The sequence below is a fragment of the Mixophyes fleayi genome, chromosome 8 (assembly GCF_038048845.1).
Source record: "Mixophyes fleayi isolate aMixFle1 chromosome 8, aMixFle1.hap1, whole genome shotgun sequence".
NCBI lineage: Eukaryota > Metazoa > Chordata > Amphibia > Anura > Limnodynastidae > Mixophyes > Mixophyes fleayi.
In genome coordinates this window covers 60253441-60266511 of record NC_134409.1, presented here as the reverse complement: position 1 = coordinate 60266511, position 13071 = coordinate 60253441, and the positions used below count along the sequence as shown (strand labels likewise).

The 13071-nt window shown below is 42.0% G+C and overlaps 1 protein-coding gene across 4 annotated transcripts in view; it reads right to left on the bottom strand.

Annotated features, from left to right (window-relative positions):
- Window positions 1-13071, bottom strand: part of KCNT2 (potassium sodium-activated channel subfamily T member 2) — a 614388-nt gene that overhangs the window by 287526 nt on the left and 313791 nt on the right. The gene's annotated exons all lie outside the window — the stretch shown is intronic.

The following is a 13071-nucleotide window of genomic DNA, read 5'->3' as shown; positions in this document are numbered from 1 at the left end:
CGCTGACACGATGTCTGCACGCCGAGGCAGCAGCGGGGCGAAGCGCGCAGCACCTAGTGCGGCCGGGCGGGGAAGAGAAAGGGTTAGACGCTCTTCCCGCCGCGGTCGTTCAGCAGGGGGGAAGGGCGCAACCACGGCGGCCATTGATAGGAGGGCGCATGCGCCAGAGAGAGAGGCTGTGCAGCCAGTCTCCGGCGTTACAGCTCCAGACAGGGTCAGACAGAGCACGGCAAGGAGAGGGTCTCCCTCTCTGGGGTTTGCTCGGTCTACTGAAAACAGTAGAGGACGCACTATTAACCCTTCAAGGGCGGGGGGTAGTGAACAGAGGCCCGTGGCTCAAAGGCACCAGGGTAAGGAAGTCGGCCCATCATATGCCCGGTCAGAAGTAGGGACTGTGGTGCAGAGGCAGCCGCAGAACACGAGGCCCAACAGCGCCCCACCTCTTATGTCTTTGGTATGCGTTCCACCGCCAATCCCTGTGTCTCAGCCTGCGAGGGATCTGGTTTTGCCTGCTCAGATACCTGACCCCAGGTTGCACCAAAACGTACAATCACAAGACAGTTTTGTTCAGTATCAGGCTAGGGAGAGGGCAGCTCTTAACTCACAGCCCCCCTTCTCTAGCTTTCAAGCGGAGGGAATGTCTCCTTTATTATTCTCACAGGATGTTAGCGGTTCCTCATTTACCCCGTTCCCCCCTACCCAGCCCATCCCTCAGGTTCACACGACAGCCTGGCACAATAACGGGACAGGGTTCCCACAGCTTGGTCAGGTGGGAAATGTGTTGCATAGTCAGGCGCAACCGCATACTTGGTATATGCCTTCTCAGACATTAGTTGGTCCCGGTTCCTATTTACCGTTACGAAGCCCATTTCCCCAGCCCGCACAGGTTGAGTTTCGTACGCAGACGCAGTCTCAGCAAAGGATGTCGCTCAGAGGTGATGCCATTGGGGAATGGTCCGCCCCTTACCCCCCTCCTAATTTTCGCATGTCTTTGCCTACCCCCTATGCTGACACGATATCCGCTACCGTACATAGTGCCCACCTTCAAATGATGCAGACTTCTGCCTGTCAATCACAGGCGCCGTCCAGCCAATTCCCTATGCCGCCTGGTTTCAACTTAGTACCATTCCCGGGCCAAGTTCTCAGTACTAACAACGGGGCGGTGGGCGCAGGGGTGAATTTACAAGGGAGCAGTCCCGCTGTTGATATGTCTTGTCATTCAGTATTACAGGGTATGCCAGGAGGCGAGTGTGTTTCCGCTGATGGTCGGGTCGAGTCGGGTCCACAGGGCGGTACTTCAACGTCGCACGGAACCAGGGAGGCGTCGCCTGCGTCCAGGCAGGAAGCAGCAAGCAGCGGTGAGTACTTAAATTGTTTTTCTCCTGTAGCTCATTCATGTAGTCCTCCCATGTCATCCTCGGGTAGCAACGAATCTGACACAGAGGCTGGGCCGCGCAAGCTCATGAAAGTGTTGCAACAGCATTTTGGCGGGGCAAAAGGGGTTAGGAATTCAGGAGACGCAGTACCTGCTTATGAAGAAGGAGATGATGGCAGTGACAAAGTGCGTTGCGCTAACACAGGGCTTACTACCGGTATTAGGCCATGCATAAGAGACCGAATAAACAAAGGTTTTTATGTAGACATTTTTTCAATCACGGGGCGTGCGAAAAAAGAGTTAGAAAAGGCAGCAAGTAAAGGAGGTATGGGTGAGGACACATACAAAACGTTTACCAAGTGGATTTCAGGTTTCTGCTCATTTGCCGCGGTATATCTGGAAACCAGACCGGATGCCATGCGTGATATTCTGCGTTATCTGCATATGATAACAGTGATGTACGAGTCAGATGCCCCATTTATCTGGAGAGAGTATGATCAGGTGTTCAGAGAAAGGTTGAGTGGTAAGAGGGACATCCCGTTTGGTACCAAGGATGTTGAAACATGGATGGATATGGTTAGACGTTCAGTTTCAGAGTTGAGAAGTAACGCCGTGCACAGGTTTCCAGGGCCGGGGAGGCAGGGGGCCTCCTTTCCCGCTCGCAATAAATGCTTCGCTTTCAATAGCGGTACATGTACAAGGGGAGTCGCTTGCAAATACAAGCACATTTGCACACTATGCAGAGGGACTCACCCGGCTCGGGATTGCACAAGAAGTAGAGAAGGGGCAGGCAGAGGAGGGCAGGCGTCAGGTGCTAAGCAGTAAAGCACGTTCACCAGTGAAGGTGCAAGCTTTGACTAGATGGTTGCGCCTTCACCCTGACCAACAGTTAGCGGAATTTTTATTTAGAGGATTTAGTTATGGTTTTAGTTTACCCATCAAGGGTGCTGTGTGCGCTCAGGCTGCCAAGAATTTGAAGTCTGCCTATACTTTTCCCGAGATTTTGCTAGAGAAGGTTCAAAAGGAAGTGTCTTTAGGTCGCATGGCAGGGCCGTTTGAAGTATCTCCTTTGGCAGATTTAGTGTTATCACCGGTAGGCGTAGTCCCAAAGAAACAAGCGGGGAGGTATCGATTGATACAACACCTGTCGCACCCCCAAGGAAGTTCAGTTAATGACGCTATTGACCCGGAGGATAGTTCAGTGTTGTAGCATTGGAGTTGGTTAGATCATTTGGAGAAGGGGCGTTGTTAGCAAAGCTAGACATAGAATCGGCTTTTAGGTTGTTACCCCTGCATCCAGAGTCGTTCCATTATATGGGCTTTAGGCTTCCAGACGGTATATACGTAGACTTATGCCTCCCGATGGGGTGTTCTATTTCCTGCGCTTATTTTGAAAAGTTCAGTTCCTTCCTTCACTGGTGTGTGCAAGCAGGATCTGGTCATCCGGGTATTGCTCACTACCTGGACGACTTCCTTTTCATGGGGCCAGCCAATTCCCCAGTCTGCTCCAACGTATTGCGCGATGCGCAGTATCTGTTTTCAATTTTAGGGGTTCCAGTAGCTCAGGGCAAGACTGAGGGACCTATTACCTGCCTGTCGTTTCTAGGCATAGAGATTGACACAGTTAAAGGATGTTGTCGGTTGCCATTGGAAAAAGTTAACAAGCTGGCGACTTTAATTCAAATGGCCATGCGTTCTAGGTCCCTGAAGTTGCGGAGCATACAGTCTCTCTTAGGGTCTCTTAACTTTGCGTGCAGAATAATACCCATGGGGAAGGTTTTCTGCAGGAAGCTGCAAATGGCAATCATTGGGTTCACTCGTCCTCATGCTTGGGTGACACTTTCGCAGGAAATCAGGCAGGATTTGCGCATTTGGTTGTCATTTCTAGTTAAATTTAACGGGGTTCGTATTTGGCCTAGTCCCATCGCTTCTAACGAGCAGCTGAACCTGTACACCGATGCAGCGGGCTCGACAGGATTCGGAGCCTACTTTGACGGGGAGTGGTGTGCTGCATGGTGGCCCGATCTATGGCGGCTTAGAGGGTTAGTTCAAAACCTGCTGGTTTTGGAACTTTTTCCCATTGTGGTTGCGGTGGAATTGTGGGCCGATAGGTTGGTAGGTCAACAAGTCGTTTTCTGGTGTGATAACCTGGGGGTGGTGCAGTGCATCAATAAGCAGAGTTCTTCATCTCCTCCCGCTATAGCCTTACTAAGACATTTGGTGCTGCGTTGCTTGGAAAAGGACATCACTTTTAGCGCTAGGCATGTTCCAGGCGTAAACAATAACATAGCAGATGCCTTATCGCGCTTTCAATGGACAAGGTTTAGAACTTTGGCTCCTCAAGCTAAGCTTACGGGCTCCCCGTGTCCCCCATCTATCTGGCAGATTGTCGAACAGGCTTGCAAGATCTAGCTGTAAGATCGTTGGCCCCTTCTACCAGGAGAGTGTATCAGGCAGCCTGGCAGCAGTGGTGTAGATTTCTGGAATCAAAGGGTCGACAAGATGGAGGTCAGAAAGAGGATATAGACGCTTTTATTTGGGAGCGTTTCAAGGAAGGTTTATCTAAGGCGGCTATGTCCTCCATGTTAGCGGGCATCTCCTTTATGGCCCGTTTATATGGGTTTATTGACGTAACAAAGGGTTTTCTTATATCAAGGGCCATGAGAGGTTGGGCGAGGGAGCAGCCATCAGTTGAGGATCATCGCAGGCCCATAGAGACGAGTCTATTGAAGCAGTTGATAGTTGCGCTGGCTAGTGTTACAAAGTCAGATTATGAAACCCTGTTGTTTAGTACTGCATTTTCACTTGCCTTTTTTGGCGCGTTCAGAGTCAGCGAATTGGTTTCCCCCTCTAAACATGTTATCGGCAATGCGCTAATGGCCAGGCATGTTTTACTTGCACATAATGTCCTCTCTTGTAAGATTCTCAGATCAAAGACGGATCAAATGAGCAAAGGGTATTGGATGTCGATCAAAGCTCATGAGGACCAGAGTATCTGTGCGTTTATGTTATGCTCTAGATTGGAGGGGGTCCGACCCAGTGGATCTGAGCCATGGTTGATACATACGGATGGGGCTCCATTGACCAAGTTTCAGTTCAATGCAGTACTTAAAGCTACGCTGAAGCATGTGGGTTTGAACCCAGAGTTGTACGGTACCCACTCCTTTCGGATTGGGGCAGCTACTGCAGCGGCTGGGAGAGGAGCGTCTATATCTGCAATTAAGTCTATAGGTAGATGGAAGTCTGATGTTTATAAGAAATATGTTAGACCTGAGCTAGGCTAGCAGCCCCCTTCGTTGTACGTTAGCCCAGGGCTCCTCTGCTCGTCGCTTTTAGCGGGGGCGTGGAGGGATTTTTCTCATCCTTTCTGGATCAAGGCCTGATTAGTGGTGCGCCTCCATGAATGGTTGGGTGTTTACCTCCACCTGGGTCAACGTTTAAACCCCATATCACTTTACTGTTATTTGTAGGTTTATAATATTATTTAAAGGTTTGTTGAAAGAATGTTTTTATATATGATATGTGGTTACGGTTGATATGGAGCTGATATTGGAATGGTAAGTGGTTGGAAAGAGGTTTTATCAGAGGAGTGGTAAAGGTGGCAGGTAAAGGGTTGTAAACTGAGGTGGATGGATCAGGAGGATCGTGGTGTGCGATCTGGTTTTAATGCGGATTTTATTTACAGGTCCATCGGATCGAGAGAGACAGATATGGTTGGTAGGTCATTCCTATGTGTACTGGGCATCCAGGCACGATAGGGAGGTAAGAGGTTCAGTAATACCTGATTCGTTTCAAATTAAATGGTTTGGTTATAGGGGTATGCAGTGGAGTGCTCTTATTCCTTTATTGAAGAAATTGGAGTGTAGTGAAGGAAGACCAGACGTTTTAGTGTTGCATCTAGGGGGTAACGATTTGGGTAAAGGGAAGTCCCTTGATCTTTTTATAGCAATAAGAGAAGATTTGCGCGCTATTCAGGCTTACTGGCCGCAAGTGCGCATATGCTGGTCTAATATTATACCTAGGCTTAGGTGGAGGTCCCCCATATCGATGACCATTATGAAAACACTGCTTTCCAAAGCCAATAGAATGGCGAGAAAGACGTTGCAGTCCCTGGGAGGGGTGGTTATTCCTCATCCTTTGATCACAGCTACAAAAGTTCATTTATATAGGCAAGACGGGGTACATTTGTCGGTTGTAGGGAATGATTTGTTTATAGAGCAGATTGGGTTGTCTTTAGTTGAGGTCATTAGGTCACTTGGTGGCGGGCTGTCTGACCCTTAAGGTCATCAGCTTGGCAGGAGAGCCCTTGCAGTTGGCAACTCGGGCGTACGGTGCTATCGCTGATTGGGTAATGCCACCACATACTTCGAAGCATCTTGGTTCGTGGTTACCCGGTACGGGAACCCTGTGTTCTGCATTGTACGGCAATTCATTCGTGAGCCCTGAAGTGATGTGGTCACTATTACGCCAGATTTAGCACCGGCCAATCGTAAGGGACTAGGTCCCGGTATCAGTGGTAGGCCGGGGGGCCGTACACTGTTTGGTTTAGCTTTTATTTAGTTAGCTGAAAGCAAGTGCTCTCGCCCCACCAGGTTTATACATTTATTAAACTGTGACCTTTTTTTAAGCCATAGCTGAAGTTGTCGGTGTCTTTATTTATTAGTGGTAAGAGGTATGATTGTACATGAGGAGAGGTTGTGCGCGGAAGAAGGAATCTGTGGTATGAAGTTTAAATGCAATTTTTCAGATTTCATTACTAATTTGATGTATGTTTCCACAGCTTCAGTCTTTAACAGCATAGAGAGTGGATCCTGTCTTTGAGTGACATCTAAAACATTCTCTGATTATGACTTCACCTATATCACAGTCCTGTAAGCATTGTATCTGGGATGCCAATTGCTGTTTGCAGTCCTGGATCACCTGTTTCTACAAATCAGGTTTTGCAGACCGAGCTTGGTTTATGATGTTGTCAACAAAGAATACATCCTGTTAGAATTTCCTCAAGTCACATTTTTATTCAATAATGTAGTTTCTGCACTGGGGAAGCAATACACTTAATACAACTTTGATAAAGCAAAGCTGTTTTTGGAGCCATGAATTTCTTTGTCACAGTGATCTTTTTTTAGCCACCATATTTTTTTTTCTTTCATGTAAAACATAATTTTAGCTGCATTAAAGAGTAAGTACCCCTTGCCATAGAGTGACAGTTGCATAGTCTCAAAGGTCTTAATTAATTTCATTTTTGCCTAGTTGATTTCTAAAAGATATAATGCATGTTCTATAGATTGTGCGCTTGTGAGCAGGGCCCTCTAACCTCTTTGTCTGTTTTACCCAGTATTGTTTATTACTGTGTTTGTCGCCAATTGTAAAGTGCTATGGAATTTGCTGGAACTATTTAAATAAATGTTGATGATGATGATGATGATGATGTTCCTTCTTTCCTGAATCGCACCTCAGAAAATTAATTAAGGTACTTATGATCTCTAAAGTGCTTTTTGCATGTCTGCCAGATCATCTATTGTGTCCCCCAGTTTGAGGAGTGTATCTTTTATTAAATTGTCATGTATTTGTGCCATATATTTGTGGCACAGCACTGTCACTAATTTTAGCCAGCCAGCTCACTGCAGACTTTGGTCAAAATTGGTGGAAATTGGGGGATAGTTGTGAAGTGATTAATAAACAATAGACTGAAAACAACTGAAAATGAATGCTAATGCTATAAATAATAATATTGGAGCAAAAGCAGCTCAAATGACATTATTTTACCTATTTTTCATAATTTTTAATAACATCCAGATCCAAAACCACAACCAAAACCGTTCTAATTTTTTCATCAAAAGCAGTAGCAAAGCCGAAACATGAAGTCGGTTTAGAATAGACGCTGGTTTTGAAACCGAAACACAAGGGTGAGCACACATTTCTAATATAAAAATGTATCACAGGGAGGATCTCAGAGCGGCAATGGATATGCTGATGTAGAGGAGGAAAAGTTCCCTAGGTGTCAATTGTAGTTTGTAAAGAAAAAATATCCCAAAATATTTTACCTTCCAGAAATATTTTCTTGGGCATATTACAGAGACATAACTTCAAGAAACCGGTCATAAACTCCTGCACATATGCATATCAAATGTAATGTTAATATGACAACATTAAGCCAACATTCAGGAAGATATGAGATTGCTGTAGGTTCTATATACATCAGTTATTTGCAAAATTATGAAATATGAATAAATTGTTCAGAAATTTATATTTTAATATACTAGTATAGACTGGCTTTATCTTCTGATCTGTATGAATACTTTGTATATGCTAATAAACTTTCCTTTATTGTCCTTCACACTGCACAAGGGATTGTCACCTCTTGTTTGGAAGGATCGCGCTCTCTAAAAATGTACTGCAAGAGCTGCTCCAGTTGAGGGTATCCCTCCCTCAATCAACAAAATTTAATACCAGAATTAACTAGGTGCTCATTGTCTATATGTACCTCACTGATATGGAACCACTAATCAGTAATAAATTGGTAATACAGTTAATAAGTAAAAAAAAACCTGAGTGCAAAAATGGCAAATAGATACAATTTAATACATAACAATTATTACAAATTAAGTTAAAATCCGCCTGTATGTCACTATATACAATCAATTGAAAATACAATGGTAAATCAACATGTTTAAATACCAATCATTAATAACCATAAGCGTGGTGAACAATAAAAACATAAAGGTTGTACATTAAGAATTGATGGCCTCCAGCCAATTGTACATGCGGTGGATTTGTAATTGATCCAAATAAAATAGCAGATATAGGAGACTGGTGTAGAGATACAACCGTCCTAGTTATAGTGCAGATGTATATGGTGTTGCCATGACACCGACTGATAGGAGATACAATTATACTCCCATTGAAAAAATAAAAAAATAAAAAATATAAAAAATAAAAAGTATATGTATAAAAATAAAAATAAAAATAGTGATTCTCGAGTTTAGGTACTTGCTGTTATGATCCTTCACAGCGGCCGCGCGGCAGGGTGGTGTAATCGCTCTTAGTTCCTGTGAGTTAGAGCTGTGCAGGGCATAGTTCTGTAGAGAATCCCTCGTGGTGCCTGTCAGAGTGACGTTACGTGAAGTGGGCGTGTCCCAACGCGTTTCGTCCTAGCTGGACTTTTTCAAGGGTGAAAAGTCCGCTGTGAGGGATCATAACAGCAAGTACCTAAACTCGAGCATCACTATTTTTATTTTTATTTTTATACATATACTTTTTATTTTTTATATTTTTTATTTTTTCAATGGGAGTATAATTGTATCTCCTATCAGTCGGTGTCATGGCAACACCATATACATCTGCACTATAACTAGGACGGTTGTATCTCTACACCAGTCTCCTATATCTGCTATTTTATTTGGATCAATTACAAATCCACCGCATGTACAATTGGCTGGAGGCCATCAATTCTTAATGTACAACCTTTATGTTTTTATTGTTCACCACGCTTATGGTTATTAATGATTGGTATTTAAACATGTTGATTTACCATTGTATTTTCAATTGATTGTATATAGTGACATACAGGCGGATTTTAACCTAATTTGTAATAATTGTTATGTATTAAATTGTATCTATTTGCCATTTTTGCACTCAGGTTTTTTTTACTTATTAACTGCATTACCAATTTATTATTGATTAATTGGTTCCATATCAGTGAGGTACATATAGACAATGAGCGCCTAGTTAATTCTGGTATTAAATATTGTCACCTCTTAACTGTTTGGAGAGTGTATGGATTAACTGACAACACTACCTTGCCAACACATGACACCGCTGAGTGCTAACATCCCCTACCCCTCACTTTAGACAGATGGCAGTGGAGTGTAGTGGATCATGCATGCTAAGTTGGCTACCTGGCACCATTAGTGAGGGAGTCATTTGGTGTACCTAATTCATTTTCCTTTGGCTCACTGGTCAAACATTTAAAAACCATTTTGTCTGAGTGGAAACATATACATTCGTATCTATTTGTGTTTATATTTTATTTGGGCCTCCACCATTACAGTAATGCATTCATACTTAATTTAATGTTCTGACTTAGCTAGATATTGCTGGATTAAATATGCATAAGACTAAACAATATAAGACAATTATAACAAAATAAACAATCTATATTCACTGTGGTCAATTATCATATGAGTCCACCTCAGGGTCTCATGCTCATACATAGAGTCGTATAGAGTCAGACATAAGTCCAACTTGTAAGCACAAAACCCGCTTTTTGCAACATGCACAGTAGATAAAGTTACATATCACCCCCTCTATGCTTAGAGAGGCAGAACAGGGGAGGGAGTGGGTGATTAGTCATAGGCATAGTACAGTAAAAGTGTATTAACACTCCTTACTTACTATGCTACTGGGGAAGTAGTCACAGATATGCCTCAAGGAGGCTGCTTTATCCCTGGTGTAAGATCTATGCTTATGATAATCATCAACACTGATCTTGTTGTGTAAAAAAACATTTAACAGGCTAGTACTGGCAAAATTGGAGGGAAAAAGCATAGGATTTTCCTGAATTACCAGTACCAGAGTGAGTGCTGCCAGCTTAAGCTGGTACTGGAAAAATCAGTGTGACATAAAGCACGGGGTACCAGCATTAGGCTTTTCCAGACAGTGCTGGTGCCCCTATAGCAGTGAAACCAGCATTGTGGGGACTCCCTGCCATAGTTCCAAATCAGCCCTAATTGGGCCAGCATGGGGCTGGATAACCTAGGGGCATTTTGGCAGTCCCATGCTGCAAGTGCTCTTCCCACCCACCAAGTGTAATGGGTGTAAGGTAATTAGCAAAATATTTTGTTGACATTTTGTCAGTGCTGCAGGTCCCAGCCTGTCCATGACACCATTAAATGTTTGGGCATGCTGGGACTAGTATCATTACAGTACAGTCATATTTTTAGCTGAGGTATTTCCCACAACCAGAACTCAGTATCCCTTAGGTTATACTTAAAGGAGGGACAACATTTTTTTTGCAGCCCCAATCCCACCAGGTAATTCAGCCCCGTGCTGACCGGCCAATAGCTGGTGTGGCACTATGACACTGGGGCTTCAATGTTATGGTGGCTCCAGCCCTAGCTGGCAAAGCCTATTGCTGGTACTGGCACCCATGCTTTTTGTCCTGCCGCTGGTTAAGTTTTTTTGCGGGTACACTTGTCTTTAATGTATTATTTATTATATATTTTTTGTGGCTCAGAATACTAATTAAATTGCAGAACACAATTTATGTTTACAGTATGAGCTTAAATTGCATCTAACTCTACATACGACCCAAAAAGCACACTGCCATACACACAGCTTTTCAAATATTGATTGTATATAATGGTTTTCATGTCTCTTCTCACTTTTCTAAATTGTTTAAGAACATGTATGTTGATTTTTTGGTAGCATAATTATATAATCCATTTACTAGAATAAAAAAGATAATTAATGCATATCACACAAATTAATAAACAACAAACCATTTAATTGAAAATTTTAAATAGTGGAATTGCAGACATATACGTTTAATTATGTTTTAGTTAATACATGAATTGCTTTCTATTCATGTATAAATTGTGTAGAATTATGGGATTTCCATTAATTAACACAACTAGAACAATAGTGTCATGCTCAGAGTAAAAGGGATTATATATACCCAGTCACCAAACAAGTTAATAGAAATTGTTCATAGAACAAAGTATGGGACAATGTCTTATGTATACATAACTTACATATTTAAGTTGCAGCTCAAAGAAAAGATAACAGATACAATTTTACTTTAATAAAAATATTGATATGTCTTCAAATAATACGTCACAAGTAGATATAACTTCATACAGTTAATTGTGAATATTAGTAAAATACCGGGCAAATGATGCATACAGATGATATTAAAAGAAATATTAAAAGTTGGTGGCTAGATTCACATCTCCTCATTTTAGTGCCCCATATGAAAACGATGGGGAAGTTCAGTTACCCTGGATAGAGAATGGTGACTATAAGAGAAATTTGGTAAAAGAAACAGTGATGAATTTTGTTCTACTTACTAATGTTTCAGGAAGAAGAGTGGCAAAGGTGATGTTGAAATGGAATTCACATAATCACCTATAGGCAACTGCACTTTAAAGGGCATATGCCTTCACCTTAATGTCATGAATTGTTTCAACATGCAAGAAAAAACTGACAAGCTACTCTGAAACAGTTGACTGAAAAGATCATTCAAGCGCATAGATCGGCAGTGTAATCAGGTATGGTAGGTTTATAATGAACGCCATAGAGAGGGATATTATGGTTGGGATGCAGCGCAAAAACCCATTGATACATATAAAATGCTTGTTTAAGAGTTAAGAAGTGCAACACATATAAGGAGAGTGGAAACATTTCTTTACTGTATTCTATTAAAGTGGTGCAAAAAATACAAATGTCTATATGATGAGCAGTGAAAAATAGTTATATATGGTCAGATGAATGACTATTCTTCCTGCTTTCAACAAACAGAGGAGTTTGTGCGGCGTGTGCCAAATGAAGCCTACATGCTTAAGAGCCTCTTTCCAACAAACTGTGCAGCTCTATTTTGGGTATATGATGCATTTATATTGCATTATTTAAGTCTACTCATATCCCTAGAGAACAGCAGATGAGTGGCCTATGAATGATTGGATGGCCTTTAAAACAATTCAAACCATACCCCATGACTCTCTGAATCATCCGATGTCGAATCATTATCAGAATATTTTTTTTCATTAACTTTTCACTTAAAGGACCCATTCCATGGTGATATTTTATCACCCAATTTCCAAATCTCTTCTAGAGACTGCATTTCCACCACCATTAACAAAACATCACTTCATGCAATTTCTCACACACCAATTGTGTTGAATCCTTCCAACAACCTCCTGGCACTTCTAGGATGTATTCCAAGGTGCATTGAAGCTGTTCTGGTCATTAATTCCCTGTATATAGAACTAGCTCTCTAGCATCATCGTATTAGATATAGACCATGTTATATAGCAGCTTTACACAATTGCCCATAAAAGGGCACATAGGAATGCAAGAGAAATAACAAGAAATGCAGCAGAAATGGAGCAAGACAGCGCCACAGAGAAAATAATGATTTTATGTGACATTTTCTGTCCTAAGTACATTATAATGAATGTTATCTGTTATGATTTCAGTTAAGAATTTACTTTCAATCAGATGTGTAGCTAACCAATTTCTCTGGAGCACAGATATGGATTTACATTTTTTGATTAATACCTGTCATGTTTCACCTAAAGTCTAACCGGGGCATTATAAGGCAGGTGGGCTGTAAAATTAAATAGTAAGCAGAGTTAGAGTTTCACATTTCTCCACAAGTAAAAATAAAACTGCCCTTTATTTTGTCACATTAGGAATAAAATGCAATATACTTAATAGACTCAATATACTTAAAGGGTCTGAATCATTAAGGAGAGTGAGGTAAAAAATTATTAGTAAGTTTTCTCCTGGAGAAAACCATGTTGCAGTGCAAGGGGTGCAAATTAGTTTATTATTTTACACATAAGTTAAATACTGACTGTTTTTTCACGTAGCACACAAATACTTGATAGCTTTATTTTTTACACTGAAATTTAATGTTGATCTACAACATGCCCTACCCCAACTATAAATCCGCCATCACATTTTAAGTTTAGCTC